The following is a 17785-nucleotide window of genomic DNA, read 5'->3' on the forward strand; positions in this document are numbered from 1 at the left end:
GTTGTTCCACATGTAGTTGTATTTCTGATGTATTTGTGGAGAGGATGGTGATCTCCAGGTCTTATTCCTCTGCCATTTTTAAGGTCTCCTCCCCAACTACTTTCTAAAATTTATTTTATGTTCTGTGTGACTGAGAATAGCAAAAGTCTCAGAGTTTAAAGTAAGTCTTTCAGGGGAATTCCTTGTGGTCCGGTAGTCAGGACTTGGTGCTTTCACAGCTCGGGTCCCCGTAGGGGAACTATGATCCCTCAAGCTGCATGGCATGGAAAAAAAAAGTAGCTCTTTCTCACAAAGTTAAAACAAGAATGAGTATGAAAAATATTGCATCACTTGCCCAGTGAAAATATATATCCTAGTTCCTCACTATGTTGAATCTTGTAAGCCTAGTATCCTTATATAAGTTGCAGGAAGTTTCAATCAAATTAGTCTTCTTGTGTGTATTTACTCTTTCAACAAATATTGATCAATAAACTTCTGTATTAGCCTTATCACATATTCATAAATAATTTCACAGGGTCAACTTTAACATATATATTAATTTTTTTGTTGGATTTTTTTGTTTTTAGCTGCATTTTGTAGTGTAATCCTCATATCACCCTTGGAAAAACTCAAAGTAGGTAGAATGTATGGAACTATAAGTAACTCACCAAAGCCTAGAGGCTCTAGGAACATTTATTTATTATTATTATTATTATTATTATTTTATTTTTGCAGCATGCTGGCCTCTCACTGTTGTGGCCTCTCCCGTTGTGAAGCTCAGACTTTGGACGCGCAGGATCAGCAGCCATGGCTGACGGGCCCAGCCACTCTGGGGCATGTGGGATATTCCTGGAGTGGGGCACGAACCCTCGTCCCCTGCACTGGAAGGCAGACTCTCAACCACTGCACCACCAGGGAAGCCTGAAACATTCCTATTAATCCTTAGACTTGTGTATTTCACAGGTTGCTAACCAAAGGTCAGAAATTACTTCCTTGGCACTTAATTATACCCTGGGTTTAAAGGTAGAAATCAGAGCTTATTTACATAGAAGGAAATGGGCCAAATATTGAATAGAGGAAATAAATTCTTATCTGTTTCCAAAGTGTAATTTTTTTGACAAATGCAATTTCCCATTATGAAATGTTTTTCTTTATTTATTTTTCTTTTTTTTTTTTTGCAACACATGGAACAATGAACTCTATTAATATTTGTTGGGTAGAAGACCATGTAGAACAGTTATTTGGTATAATGAAAAATCGATTTGCTTTACACCTGAAACATTGTAAATCAACTATATTTCAATACAAAAAATTTTTTTGACCTATCTTAATGAAATTAAATGGATGGCTTAAAAGGGTTAAACTAATTAAACAAGTGCCTTAGACCTTTTAAAGAAGTATGTTATTTCTTTGTTTTCATTGTCAAGTAGAAGACACATAGGATCAGACTAGTATAAGAGATTCATTTCATAATATTAAAGATTTTTTCTATTTAATTTCTGTAGTCAGAAATATTTAGAGGTAAGAATAGTAAGGATCACATAATGTAAAGAATAACGTTTCAGAAGTCCAATTAGCTCCCAAGTTTTTATTGGTTATCCAGTACATTACTAGACATCACCAATATCAAAGTTTATCATTTTCTCCTTGGATCGTTGCTAATTGATATTTCTTGCCTCTCTTCCATTTGGTAGAAACAATGTGACTTGTTCTTATTAACAAAATATTCTTCTGAAATTAGCTGATTAAAATCATATCTACTCTTTCTTCTCTGAAGGGTATATGTATATTATTAAGTGACAAAACTAGAGACACTAGAAGCCACCACATGAAAAGGTATTATTTACTGAAAGACTCATAACTAACTGTGATTTGATTAAAAAATAAGCATTATTGACTGAGCCACTTGCAGTTTGCATGAATGCTTATTTCAGTGCTTTCCATTATTTACCTAAACTAAGGCAGCTTTTCACTTGTCACTATTACAATAGATATTGAGTAACCAACCATACTCATTTGGCGATGTGTATCAGATTTACATGGGAAACATTTGAAAAAAAAAAAAAAAAGATTATCTGTACCAGTCAGCTTAGGTTGATGTTAAAAAGCATAGCAGGCATGTCTCAAAAAAACATCACCTATGATTTTGATATTCACTTCCAGTTAAGAATCATACTGTAAGTTTCTATTTCTTAAGATGTATATTATTCTTCACAAAGACTGTCTTAAATAAGTCAATTCAAATTCATTACATATATCATTATAAGACTTGGAGATTTGGTATTATAATTTAAAATAATTATAACTGACTTCTTCTAGCTCAAAATTCTATATAATATATTCAATGAATATATTATATATACAACTCTTCCAGTTTGGATGCAAAAGAAAAAAATGGATGAAATGAAGAAAAGGACTCATTTCATTTTTTATTTTATTTTATTTTTTTAGTGTGGCATTGTGGCTGAGTTGAAGTGTAGTTTTATGCAAAGATTTATTAAAGGTAGGGTTATTTCATTGGTGAGTTGTACATGTCAAAGTTATCAGTAGAAACTTGGTAATTTTGGAGTGTATGCCAGAAGATAAAGATGGTCAACAGTGGCCTTTAGACAGTCACATATGTCAAGAATATATTCTGAACAATGTGATGGGTTCTCCACCTGAATGTATGCAAAACAATAGGTTTGTGTCAACTTAGTTATGATAAGTAAAAACTTGAGCAGTAATGACAAATTGCTTTACATATTTTAGGACTAATCTGGAACATGGTCATTGATTCTACCTGGTTTCTCTCACAGTCCTGATCTCTGCCAGTTTATCAGGCCAGAATATGTGATGGTCTTTGATATAAAAGTAAATGGGATAATTCATGTGGAAACACTCTGAAAGTTGTTGACTGAGTACTGGTTTATATACTGCATTATTCTTGAATAAGTGTGATGTTTCAAACCTGGTAGTAGATCACTTGTTATATTTTTGGCCCTGGGAATGGATCCCTGCCTACTAATAGTCACAGAAAGTTGTCATAGGGGCCTCTACTTGGTGGTTAGAGATTATCCCTAAAGGAAAAACATGTGTTCTATTTGAATGTCATGTCTTGGGGAAGCTAACACACTAAGTAACAGGTAATTTTCATATTAGAATAAAAGAGCATATTTTTCCCCTTTGTTAGCAAGACATTGAAGAAGTGAGGATTTGTAAGAAAAAAATTGAGTAAGAATATGTAGCAGAGTAGTCTTCTCTAAAGAGGACAAAAGTAAATAAATTTCCCTTGAGAACAGAAGGAAACTGAAATGAATGAGCACTGGCCAAGGGGTCAGGAGAATCCTGTTTGCATCTTGGCTTTATTACTGATTAGTTTCATTACCTTGAGAATTTATAATTCTAAATATACATATTTTAATAGCAATATTGTGAAAGTTTAAACATTCTAAAGAGTTAAGGAGATGCACAAACATCCTAGGAAACATTTACTTCTATACAAAAGATACGATCATAAATAGATTTAGGGTCAATTATCTCCCCTAAGTTTTACCATTAAAAATCTATTAGTTCTGATAATATATGAATCTTTATTTTGTCTTATTTTCTTTCAAATTTGTTATTCATTCTAGATCCTGAAGTGAAATTAATATCAGGTTTATTATTAACATTTTATGTCCTCTATATTAAATATAACCAAACTTTATTAAACAGTAATAAAATTTTATTTTCAAGGTAATTATGAAAGTTTCAAAAACAGAGGATTGAAAGAAACCTCAGTAAATATTGCTTCCATGATTTAATGTAAATGAGTAAGTAACATATAGATTAGGTGACTTTAAAGAGAAGTAAAAGAAGTATTGCAGAAAAACACACTATTTGAATGGACAACATGTGATGAGTTTAATATGTAGACAATGTTAGATTTATTCTAGCTTTGCATAGAGCTACAAGAATCTTTTTTTTTTTTAATGACTTGAAAAAATATATTTTTTGGCCGCTCAGCATGTGGGATCTTAGTTCCCTGACCAGGAATCAAACCTGAACTCCCTGCATTGGAAGTGCACATTCTAAACCATTGGACCTTCAGAGAAGTCACTACAATGAATCTTTTCAGGAAGTATCCTCTATGTGTATCTAGGGAGCAATTGATTAGATTTATCATCAACTATTCATCCATTTATATTATCACTTATACCCCCAAGGTTTAGTATATTTCTTAGAGTCAACATGTTAGTAGTTAGAGGCAGAACACATGCAGAATCAATTGGAAAATAAAATGTCAAACTGAGAGAGAAATCTGTACTCTAAAGCAACTTTTTCAGAGGAAACTCAGCTTTGTTTTACATGTCATATTATTTCTTCAAGCCACTTCCCTGTCCTCTGATTCTCAGTCACACTCTTATGCTTCAGTGTCTACTGTATTGTTTTCATGGATTATGTTTATAAAGGAAAGACCAAGTAGTCAAAGGGAGGAATGTAAAATTTTATTTTGCTTGGTTTCACATCAGTTATTACATGTTTAACCCATCTCCCAAAATATACAATTGTTAATGCCCTGTAAAGCCATGTACATATCCAGAGTTGTGCATATGTCCAAGAATGACTAAAGAAGGTCCTAATCTCTTACCCCTAGCTGATCTTAAATCTCTGTACAAACAGGAAGTGAAGACTAAGACAGTGATACCTGCCAGAGGTTTTAAGTGGTATCACAACACACACATGGACTGTGAAAATTATTTGTCTAATATATTTAAGGATATTTAAGGAATATCTTCCCTATCCATAACTGACCAAAATGCAATCCAAGCAGAGAATTGTACACAAGAAAAAATACAATTTTAGAAAATTAATCCAGGAAAATTACTAAACAAACAAAAGGCCAAGAGAAAAACAAATAGCAAAAACAATAAAATCTGAGGATCTAATTTCCAGGATTGACATATTATATTATTAAAAATGTCTGGTTTTAAACAAAAAGTTATGAAAGCTATGAAGAGTAAAGTGTGATCCATACAGAGGATTAATAAAATTTGTCAATAGAAACAATCCCTGAGGAGACACAGATATTGGACTTACTAGACAAAGACGTTAAAGAAGCTATTATAAAAATGTTCAATGACCTAAACAAAATCATGAATAAGAATTAAAGGAAAACATGAGAACTATGACTTACCAGAGAGAAAATACCAATAAAGTGATAGACACTATAAAAAGAGAGTATTATTATGAAGTTGGAATTAAAATAACAGAAATTAAAATGTTATAGAAGAGCTAAGCAGCAGATTTCACCTTGAAGATGAAGGCATCAGCAAACTTGAGTACAAGTTAATTAAAATATGTTAGGCTGAGAAACAGAAATGAAAAAGTATAAAAAATTGAATAAAGGCTCAGAGTCTATGGGCACCATCAATTGTATCAACATAGGCAATATGGGTGCCCAAGAAGAAGAGAAAAGAGAGAAAGAAGGGGATTAAGGAAGAATATTTCAAACAAAATTGCCTGAAAATATCTCCAGTTTGATGAAAGATGAATTTACACATTTAAAAATCTCAAAAAAATCCAAGTAGGATAAAATTGAAAAGATCACACTGAAACACATCATTATCAAACTGTTGAAATGTAAAAGACAAAGAGAGAATCTGGTCTGTTTGTTTGAACATCTGGAAATCGATAAAATATCTATCAAAATACCAGCTAAACACAAGTAAGGAATAGAGACTTCACTGACAGTGCACAAAAATGTATAAACTCTCTGCAAAAATAATTGAGAAAAGTCAGTTCCCAGCCTTCAATTATTTTTTAAAGAAAATCCTTGAGTAAGTATGAGAATATTATTTCCAGAGTTATTACATTATAATATTCAAATGTTCAGCTGTACATTAACAAAAAATGCAAACCATACAAAAACAAAAGAAAATATGGCCCTTTCAAAAGAACAAGATAAGTGAACAGTAATTGTCTCCAAATGAACTCAGATATCAAAATTACTAGAAAAATACTTCAAAACAACTGTCTTAAATATGCTGAAAAGACAAAATAATACCATGCACAAAGAACTACAGAAAATCAGGTAAATAATGTATGAACAAAATGCAAATGTTAAAGAGTTGGAAATTACATTAAGGAATAGAACAGAAATCCTGTAACTGGGAAGTATAATAACTAAAATGAAAATTTATTAGATGAATTCAGTAGCGACATGAGTAGACAAAAGACAGAAAGAGTAAACTTGAAAATAAGGTCATTGAATTTATCCAGTCAGGAGAAAAGTAAGAAAAAAATAAATGAGGAAAAGTGAACAGAGCCTAAAGGACCTGTGGGATACCATCAGGTTACTCCCAGAATGAGAAGAAACATTTTAACAGTATTAAATCTTAAAATCTTTGAACATGGAATGTCTTTTTATTTATCTATGTGCCTTCTTTCATTTTCTTCATCAATACTTTATATTTTCAGTGTGCAAATTTTTCATCTCTTTGGTTAAGTTTATTCCTAATTGTTTTCTTATTTGTGTTGCTACTTTGAGTGGGATTGTTTCATTAATTTTATCTTCAGATAGTTAATTGCTTATGTATAGAAACATGAATGAGTTCAGTATGTTGACTTCGTACCCTTCACCTTGCCTGAATTCACATTTTAGTTCTAAAAGGTACTTTTGGTTAGGGTTTTCTATATATATGGCCATGTTATCTGCAAACATAATTTTATTTCTTCCTTCTTTACTTATTTCTAAATTTTTAAGTTCTACTTCTTTTTTGCTTAACAATTCAATCTTTAACTAATATTCTCTTCTGGAATTTTATTCTAAGCCATCAGGAGGAACCAGGCTGCTCCAACAACACTTTGCTTAGAGATTTCCTTGGCCAAATATCCAATTTTATCACTTGCAATTTCAACCTTCTACAAAACACTAGGACACAGACACAATTCAGTCAAAATCTTTGCCAATTTATAATAAGGATGGCCTCTCCTCTAGTGTCCAATAACATGTTCCATCTGAGACCTCATCAGAATGGGCTTTACCATCCATATTTCTGCCCACATTCTGTTCTGGATTATTTATGTATTCTCTAAGAAGATTGAGACTTTCTCTACAGCTCCCCTCTTTTATTTCTAAGACCTCACTAGAATTGCCCTTAATGGACCATTCACAGCAATATGGACTGTTTCTAGCAACACCTCCAAACTCTTTTAGCCTTTACCCATTTCCCAGTTCTAAAGCTGCTTCTACATTTTTAGGTATCTGTTACAGTAGCACCTGTATTTCTCCATACCAATTTTCTGCCTTAGTCTCCTGCTGTAACAGAAAATGCCATAGACTGAACGACTTATAAGCAATAATCATTTATTTGTCAGTGTCTGGTGAGAGCCAGCTTCCTGGTTCATAAACTGTTGTCTTTTTTCCATGACCTCACATGGCAGAAAGGACAAGAGAGGTCTCTGGTGTTTCTTTTATAAGGGTTCTAAACCTATTCATGAGGGCTCTGCCCTCATGACCTAATTGATCCCCAAAGGCTCCCCCTCAAATACCATCACATTGTGGAATAAGTTTCAATATATGAATTTGGGTGGGACACACATATTCAGACTATAGCAATTATTCAAGATGGCTTGTTCAGGAGATGGAGGGGTTGGAGAAATCTGAACACCCCTAGGTTTCTGTTTCTCTCTTAAGGCTCTTATTTCACAGTGTCTTGCAGTATTATTATTACTATCATCTGGTCAACTTTTATTTCATATATTACAGAAACATTTTATTCTTATATGTGTCTAAGTTAGTTTTCACAATTTCTTTGCAAATATCTTGCAGTCAGAATATGAATTATATTACTTAGTATCATATAATGTGAAGCAAAGTCTATTATTTACTGTAAAAAGTCAGTTATATTTAAAAAGAATAGAGGGTCCAGGTTTTTAGTAATTTGAATTCTACTCTAAGATGGTAGCAATGGAAACAGAGGAAATAGGATGTGCAACAGAACCTTGTAAGAAAAGGTGAAAATCCAATTTAGATAATTGTATATGGGGCACTGAAGGGATCTGCCTAAAATCTTTTTAGGCAACTCCAGGATCCATGTAATGTTTGAAGTACTTGACTTTCTGATGGCAGAGAGCTACTTGAGGAAAGATACTCTTAGGAGCAAATGCAGAAGAGAGATATCTTGAAGAAGGGATGTTAGACTGAAATGCTTCCTTGTGATATCCTAGCAGATGTTTCCAAAAACATAGTCCCTACATAACTTTTACAGCTTCCAAGTATATGACTTATAATTATCAAATGGGGAGTATGACTTATAATTATTGAATGGGGAGAATTTGCAGTTATAATTTTATAACCTCTATTACCTCACTTGTTGTGAAGTTCAAGCAACATTTCTCTCATGATTAACATAGACCAGGCATGAGAGGAGGAATGGAAAGTGAGGGAGAAACAAGACTCAGTCTCTGATATCAAAGTGCTTATGGTCTAGAGGGTTTAAGAGATAAATAATCATAATGAAGCAGGATAACTGCTATAATGGTGGTGCTTCTCTAGGTGAAGGGAGCATGTACTGTAAGTCATTCTATTTGAATCCATTGATGACAAGGACGGCTGATATATTGTGTGATCTAGGGGACAATGAGGACTCTGTTTCCCCAAATCTCCATGACCTGAAAAAAAAAAAAAGTGCTTGAGAGCTATAGATGGGAAGAGTGAAGTCAGCATCAAGGAGACTCTCTGATAAAATCTTGCCTGCTTGGGGTGCAATGCCAAGAATCTTTGGGCTGATCTTATTTAGAAAACCATATTAATGAAGTTATAAGGATCAGAAATTTTATTAAATTTGGCAATGCTTATTTCATTAATTCAATCAACACCTATATTCATTCTTTCACCAATTAAGGAAAAATTATTAAATAATTTCTGTGAGTATACCAAGCTATCATCAAGGGTCTGTACATGTTTGAAACTTACCTCATTTTAAAGCTTCTCACTATATACCTAAATTTAGTTATTTATCTGAAAATGATGAAACATTCATAACAAATAATTTCATAAACTGTTAACAGCAAACCCTTCCTGTTAAATGTGAAAAGTCAAATTCTTCTGTTCACATCACCATAAAAGATCACCAGACTGTAGCAACTTAGAGGCCATAGAGAAGCAAAACTGAGACCCACAGAGGGAGAGTGACTTGGTAAAGGTCACATTGCTAATTGGCAGGCATTACATTTAGAATTTAAGGTTTGCTTCACTGAGCTTCTTTTTGAGAAGATAGATTTTGTTTTCAGAAATCAAACAAATAATTTGACAGCATAGAGATTTCACTGATGGTGAAAAAAAAAAAAGCTTCAGACAAGCGAGCAGGAGAGGCAGAGAAGAATGGTTGGTATGTGTCATGTGCCTGTTAGAAGTTATTGGTAAGAACCCTCCTCTCTTCATGAGCCAATAGTACAGCATAGTGTTTAGAAGGACAGATGCTGGAGATGCTGAACTTTGAATCCCAGCTCAGCCTCTTACCATCTATGCAGCCTTCACTTATGCACATAAACTCTCTGTGTCTCTGATGTCTCCTCCAAAAAATGGGGAAAATGAACTATCTCATAAATTACTGTGCAGATTCAATATGTTAATATATTTTAGAGGAAAGACATGACATATTGTAATCCCCAAGTTATGTTTATTCTTATTAATTGTGGCAATGACCTCCAGGAGGACTGTGTCTGTCCTGACTTTTCTGATCCAAAAGAGAGTTAGAAATCATTGATAAGGAAAGCTTGAATGATGAAGAACTAAGAGACTAACTTCTCAACATACACATTTGAAGTTTGAGGTGAGAGATAAAGTTGTGGAGTATATGTTTCTCTATGTCACTAGAAAATAAATCATGTAGACATGAGTGAGCACAGCAATACAATCTGCAGGTACAGGGAGAAACAATTTAAAAAAGCACTTGTAGCACAAAGGGAAGAAAGACGATAAGCACGGTGTCCTTGTTTTCCATGGTAAAATTGTGAAACCCTAAAATATCAGATGTTTGTGATTATTATAAGTATATTAGAGATTATTTAGTCCAGAAGACCATTCTACACTTCCACAATATAAAACTTGATATTTAGGAAAATGATTTTATCAATATCACATCTTAACTCATGGAAGAATTGGAAGAAAATCACTGTTCCTGGCTCTCAGTCTAATGAGTTCAGATAAACACAGTTGACCCTAACCAAACTGGCATTGGCAACATTCATCTATTTTACATCTTGATTTATTTAGTCCACCCCAACCCAACAGTCTGGATTTCAGTTTTATAGAATGAGCCAAGCCAGAATCTGTCGGGGGATGGTAACTAGGCAGCTTCCAGGCACAGAACGCTAGCCAGGAGTCCCAGGGGTTGAACCTTCCACATGGAGCAGCAAGTTCATCAGGTAAACATGTTATTGGCACAGCCAGTGGGGCCCAACCTGAGACTAGCAAATATAATTCATACTCCAAATTGATATTGTAGAGAACCAAGCAGAAGCACTGCCTCAGAAGAATTGCCGTATTGCATTATGAATAAATAGTGAGAGGATTACTCCTTCTTAGAACAGTACAGCAGTATAAAGTTGTGGGAACAAGAAATGATACAAGAGCCCACTAATTAGAACCAGCTAACTGATTGACGTAATGCAGAGCCTCAAAGACACAGCCTCAGGCCCTTTCCATTTCTGCTGATTTTAAGGACAGGTTGCTAAACATGGGGCACATCAGAACTTGCAGTGGATGATGAGTCTTCAGCAATGTCACTTTAAGTGTATAGGGACAGAGTCAGGAGAGTCATCAAAGCTGTTCCACACTTTCGGTTGTGTCACTGGAAGAGACCCACACCTGTACAGAGACTAACCTACTTTCTTTATTCTGCACCACAATCCATTAATCTATGCCCACAGCTGTGCTTGCTTACAGAAAGGAAGGCAGATAGCCATATAAGTCAAATTGCAGAACCAGCCAGAGCCATCATGGGCCAAGAGGGCAACAGTCAACTGCCCTGAACAAGTTCCAGCCTGACCATGAGGGTAGCACCCATGTAGGTGAGACCCCAAATGTCCAAAAGTTGCCTTTGTCTTATTACCATGTTATGATCTCCACCCTAAGTGGGGACTTGCATTTAGCCAGGCAAAATTAGTGCCATGTGTAAAGGAGCCCAAAGGACTGTGCATGATCTGGCAGTTTCTAGAAATTGCCTCCCCTTTTCTCGAATTCTGATGGAGTATCCACTTCTTACCCGTTAAAAGTTTCTCACCTCTCTCCCCCTAGAAAAAAAGGGGTCTTTAGAGCATGAGATCTCCCTTCCCCATTCCTTGATCAACAAATAAAGTTTCTGCTCTGCTTTGCCAAACCTGGTCTCATTCAGTTGGCTTGAGTGACAGTGGACAAGAAGAACCCAGTTGGAGTCCACCCAATCCAAGAGGGTCAGCAACAGTTGGATGTCCTATGAGCTTATGATCTTGAGTACAATTTAGTTCAATTGTTCACACAAACTGAACTGCATAAACTTAGAATTACTTAGAGATACTCTTGGGTAAAGGCAAAAGGGTCAGATAGTTGGATATCCCTTTCCTCATTCTCTTTTGTAATTTTTATATATAGGGTTTTACATAAATTTTATTTGAGGAACAACAATACTATAAAAATATAATAATAAAATTGAAAGACTATTATTGAATATCTTGATTTCCCCATCGTATCAAATTTTTCCTGTTCTGAGTTCCATTCTTTCTGAGTCTTGTTAAAATCTAACAAGGTTTATAAACTTACTTGAACTCAGTTTTTCACCAGTGATAATAGGTTTATTAATTCATTTCTTCATTTATTATCCATGGATACCCTCAGCAAACACTGAGAAGATATAAAGCACATGAAAGTAACAGTCCTGCGTACAGACAGACATCCAAAGGAACAATATAGCTTTAGACAAAAATATGAAGATATGGATTTCCATGGAGGATCAAGCTCTGCAGGTAGGGGTTGATGTTACGGGACAGTTAGGGACCTCCTGGAGTACATATATTGGGGGAACAAAGATGTTTGTATTAATTTCAAAAGAAGAAGTAACTTAGAGTCTAAGAAAATATGTTCAAGGGCACACTGAAGTAAAACAAAAAATCAGTACATGGCTTCGGCTGGGTACTACATTTTCATTGAAACAATGTTCTTCTCCTGACTCTGAAGTTAAGTTTTGTGAATGTGTCTGTAATAGTCTTTGTGGCAGCCTGGCTGAAATGCTATCTTGGGTGTGAAGCTCACCACCAGCCTAGCTCCTTTGTGTAGGTTATAGTTAGACCTGGACAGTACAACCTCTTGGCTTGCTTGTATCAATGGAGTTTGTCCTGATTTTTCTTTAACATATGAACCACTACTTCATGCAATTGTTAACAAACCTTTTTTTTTTTTTTTTTTAGAAATACATCAGCCCAATTGCTCCTTTAACAACAGAACAAGGAAATTCTTATGATCACAGATATTTTGACACTGGTACCATCACATGCCCAATTATGCAGTGCATTGTTTACATTATTTTCACAGCAATTTTCTTGGGTCCCAGTTTCAGAAAGGACTCATCCATCAGGCAAATAAGTTCACCTTATCTCTCACAATTGGATATACTGTGATATTTTAAGTTTTCTAAAAATAACAGGAACATTCATTAAAAGCTTGACTCATGAGGGGATGAATCCATTTATAGATACAACACAAAGACTGAGGAAGCTTTGAAATAGAAACTTCCAGAAGAAAGAACAGAACAGAGCATAGCAGGAGAAAAGGGGATTTTAACAAATAAAGATGCAGAGCTGTTTTGTGCCTCTGGGATGCCATCTTGTGTGTTGCCATCACAAAGAAGGCAAGGAATCCAGAATGTGTGTGCCTCTCCTGTATGATTCTCCTTCCGTTGGGAGTCTACTTAACATTTGTTAGAGAAATCTGGGGATTGTCTTCACTTTCACACCTGCATAGCAACTCCAGTTACTGATGAACCCCATGAGCAAAGGTCTCCCAGCAGGAAGAGCAAGACAAGTCGCAGTGACAAAGAGCAAGAAGCAGAGATGCACACACCCGTGATCTATGACTCAGCAGCCTTCTGGAAAGATTGTTTCCTGAATGTTGTTTTGTTTTTGTGTTTTGGTTTGTTTTTATTTTTACCTTTATAAAAAAGTCTCCTCTGTAGTCTGAATCACATTCACAGTGTTTGTAATGATTTTTGGTTTGTGACTTAGCCTAGCTCAGATAGTTAAAGCTAGTATAGAGTCCTAATGAGACTAATTTCATGGGGTCAGGCCTCTGTTAAATGGGTTCTGTTAATTATACTACTCATCTGGTCCTCCGCCCCTTAAATGCTATTACACGGTCAGGTAGGTGATGAGTCTGGGTGACAAAAAAATTGAAAATCAGAACAAAAGCATCACATATACCAGAAAATATACATTAAAATAGCTTCTTTTTTCTTTCTTTCTCTCTCTTTTATTTTTTTAGAAACAAAATGGGTTTAGGAAGGACACTACCTGTGGCAAAAGCAATGCAGTGAATATTCTTAGCCTATCCTGGTGCTGAAAAGAGGCAATAAATGTCCAATAATAAGTCTATTCCAACTGCTTCTACTATGTTCTCAACTATCTCATGCTTCTCCTTCAGTGACTGAAAGTCAACCAAAAATTCAACATTGCCCTAATTACCACCAGAGTTTTGATTTTATCCTCAGAAAGTTCAATCAGATCTTAGAAAGAGAAACAAACAAACAAATTTGAAACAATGCTTACTATGAAATACATAATGTAAAAAAGTCACAAAAGTGGATTAGGAAACATATAATGTCATACTTGCAACTATCAATACCTCACAATGGAGCAATACATTCAACACTATGAGAGAAAATATTTTGAATTTTAAATTCTATATCCAGTTAAATAATCAAATATGAGGGGAAAGAAAGACATGAGTAGATATGTAAATATTAAAAAAATAAAACAAAAAAAACTTGGAAATTTTTTTAGGAAAGTAGGAAGCTTAGCATGTGGTCCTTCAAAATCAAGGAAATAAAACAAAAACAAAGAACTAGTGCCATCTACAAAGCAGGCAACTAAAAGTAAAAGTGAAGGGTGCCACGTGTGCACAGCTCTGTAGCAGACTAGAGAACAATCAGTCCAAAATGGTGCCAGAGAACTCAGGCTCCATCACCAAAGGACAACAAAACAGAGATGATCAACTTATTACCAACCAGGGTCCTTGGCTTCCTTAATCAATAGAAATTGGTAAGAGGCCAGATGAGAAATTCAGGCAAGGCTTTACTGGGGCCCTTGCTGCAGTGGGGAGGGGCAAGGGGTGCAAAAACAAGTAACAGGTTCCCTTGCTTGCTCGTTGAGTGGGGGTGAGCTGATTCCTTAAGTGGGGTGAGGGAAGGAGTGGGTCCAGGGGTCAGGCCAGAGGGGTGGATTAGGTGGCCTAACCACCCCCTTGGTGGTGCTATGTGGGGTTTTGGTCTTTTTGTATCCTGTTGTTCCTAATTTGCCTCAACTGTGCATGCATGCAGTTATTTTTAGTCCCTCATAGTTTCTTTGTATTTTGTTGCTCCAGGAGATGTTTGTCCAGCTGCAAACACTGCAGCAAAGGGTCCCAGGTCCCAGGTCCCAGTCTGTCTCAAACTCTCTGAGTTTGCATTTAGGAACAGTTAATTTAGACTTTTATCAAAGAGCTTGTGCAGGCAGTAGTGATAAACATATAGAAATACCAAAAAGAAAATAAATGGCAATTATTAATTACATGTGAAAATTTCTCAAGAAAGAAATATAATCATAGCTTATGACAGACTCAGCAGTGAACAATAATTTGCCCTCATGGTAATATAAAGAGAATATTCATTTAAGTAAGTATGTAAAACATTCAGGGATGGAAAAAAGGCATACAGTTACATGAATGCAGTCTGTGTGTGTGTGTGTGTGTGTGTGCGTGTGTGTTTTATTTGGAGGAGAAACTGAATTTGGGCTTAGAGTGGACTTTGGGAAGAAACTGCTTTTCTTCATTATAAGCCTTATTCTAAGATTTAACTTTAGAATTTCTACATGTTCTACTTTGATTAAAGCATAAAGTAAGATGTTAGGCATTTCTTCAGGGGCTGTTGACTCACTCAAATTGGGGTGTTGTAAAATTGAGGTTTTGAGGGAGTATATGCTGTCTCACATGGTGCATAATGTTGGCAAAGACACCTGAGAAAACATGTGGAAATATGAAGGGATGGAAAGAAAAAAAAAGAAAGAAAAGAAAAAGAAACAAAATGCTGATGGCTACTTCTCTCTTTACAATCAGCCTCTGTGCCATTCTATCGTGCATGCTACAAATTGCTCAGCACCGATTCCGAAGTGTGTGTGTGCAGTCCAACTAGATCATTTTTATCCTCTCTCTGTTTTTTTTCTTTACTGCTTCCCAGAGGTTTCCAATATTAAAAATTACCCTTGGAAAATTCTCCATCTGTCCTCCTGCTGTACTATGCAATAACTTGTTTGTTTCTTTTCTATATAACTTCCTCTTACGTTATTATGAGTATGTTGGATGTTTTTTAAAGACATTCCGATTTTTTTTTTTTTTTTTTTTTGCGTTACTCGGGTCTCTCACTGTTGTGGCCTCTCCCATTGCGGAGCACAGGCTCCGGACACGCAGGCTCAGCGGCCATGGCTCACGGGCCTAGCCGCTCCACGGCATGTGGGATCTTCCCGGACCAGGGCACGAACCCGTGTCGCCTGCATCGGCAGACGGACTCTCAACCACTGCGCCACCAGGGAAGCCCTCCAAAAATTTTAACAGGGTTTTGTGGCTTGGGATTTTAACTGAGTTTGCTTTTGTTTCATAGTAAACAGTTTTCCTCTTGGGAAATAAATTGTGCTAGCAAAATTAAGATTATCCTTTTTTCAAGCTATTTCTGCCTTACACTTTAGCTTTTCAAATTGCATTTATTTTTTCTCTGAGAAATGATAATGTCAAAAATGTGGTCAGGCTTCTTTCTGAAAATTGAAGACCCAGGCAGACTAATTTTTGATTTTTGCAATGGATTACTATAGACTGATTCCAGAACTTCTTTTTAGGTTTCCAGTTTCACTGACTCACTAGGTTTATTATTGTTGAATATTTCACTACAGTAACAATTCATCCGATTTGCTAAAGAAGAATGTGACCCTCACTGTTTTTAACTCAGTCTGAGACTCAGACATTTGTGTGGATTCAATATATTAAGGAATTAATATCTGGTGCAAAACTTATAGTGAGAAAATATGATGAACAACCCCATTTGTAAATGAGGTTGTATAGGACATGTTCAGCCTATTTAAAAGAACAAAACTATGTACTGGATTTAACATATTAGTTACCTCTATAGAGATAAGTCTGCTACTAATGTGGCTAATAGATTAAAAGGACTTGCTCCTTGAAAACAGCTCCTAAGCTAAATGTTCTGGTTACTGTGTGATTTGGAAAGCAAAGTTTTCTTTCATCTTAAAAGACTTTCCCTTCAGCTGGAAGTGATGTCTCTTTTTTCCATCAATTTCTTTATGTATTTAGCCAACAGAAATTTATTAGGTGTTGAGGTTGCCAGGATGAATGAGACATGCTTTGTTCTCAGTTTTTTATAGATCATTAGAAAGGGATGTATAAAGGATTGGAGCAAAATATTTCTAATAAGTGCAATTGTTTTAATTAAGATATGATGTGACTCAAAGGGGGAAATGCTAAGACTTTTTCCTAAAGGTATAGATAATGTAGTGTGTTCCAGATGGAGAGAATAGCATCTACAAAGCTCAAGGGAACACATTTCTTATATGGAAAATAAGTAATTTTTATCTCTGTACAATGAGTGAAGAGGCTAGAGATATAGATGTATACCATATCAAAAAAGGCTTTATATTAAATATTAAGACCTGAAAGTGTAGATAAAACAAATGGCAATAGAGATCAATTAAAGGTCTCAAATAGATGAGTAATATGAGTAGAATTTAAATCAGGCAGCTGTGTAAGTGTGGCTACAAACCTAGGGTCAGGGAATTGAGAGACAAAATAAATCACACAAGAGAAAATGTAGATTTAGGGTAGCAGAAATTTGATAAACAATTATGTTAAGACAGTATAATGTAAAAAGACTTGTTGACCTGGAATGTAGGTGTATGTTTTAATGTATTTGTGTATTTATGTGAAAGTGTATACTATGGGGGGAGAGGTGATAAAATGGTGAGGTAAAAAGTCATTGATTATTACTATAAATTGTAGGTCATCTTATGTGTCTCTTTCTTTCTTCTCAAATAAATAACAAGTTCCTTAAAGTTGGTGATTCTCATGCATTTTAAAAAATCCTGTTTTTTTTTAAATCTTTTAAAACGAATTCTCAAAATTAACCATGATGAAAGAATGGAAGAACAAATAAAATATTCTTCTATTTTGGGTGAAACCTCATGTATACTGCCACCTATCCCTATAATTTCTCTAATCTAATATTTTGCCAATTTATCTATCTGGAATTCTCAGAGGGTCTGACTCATTCAACATCTCCATTTTCCTTATTTAATTATCAATCTCCTTTAGCTTCTCTAGAGCTTCCCTTCTAAGATTAAGCCCATCACCCACTTTTGTTCTTCTACCTAACTTATCATTATTATTTTATATTTGTCATCTTCCTTTACATGTTCTTTACATCTTTATTCATTATTTTCATTTTCTTAGCATCATAAAGGGAGACCACACTACAATACCCTACTTTTCCATGTGCTACTTCTCTCTTTACGCTTCAGAGCTGCATCTCTAGGTAGGGAAACTATATATATA

Source organism: Mesoplodon mirus (genome assembly GCF_964341445.2).
Source record: "Mesoplodon mirus genome assembly, chromosome: 14".
NCBI lineage: Eukaryota > Metazoa > Chordata > Mammalia > Artiodactyla > Ziphiidae > Mesoplodon > Mesoplodon mirus.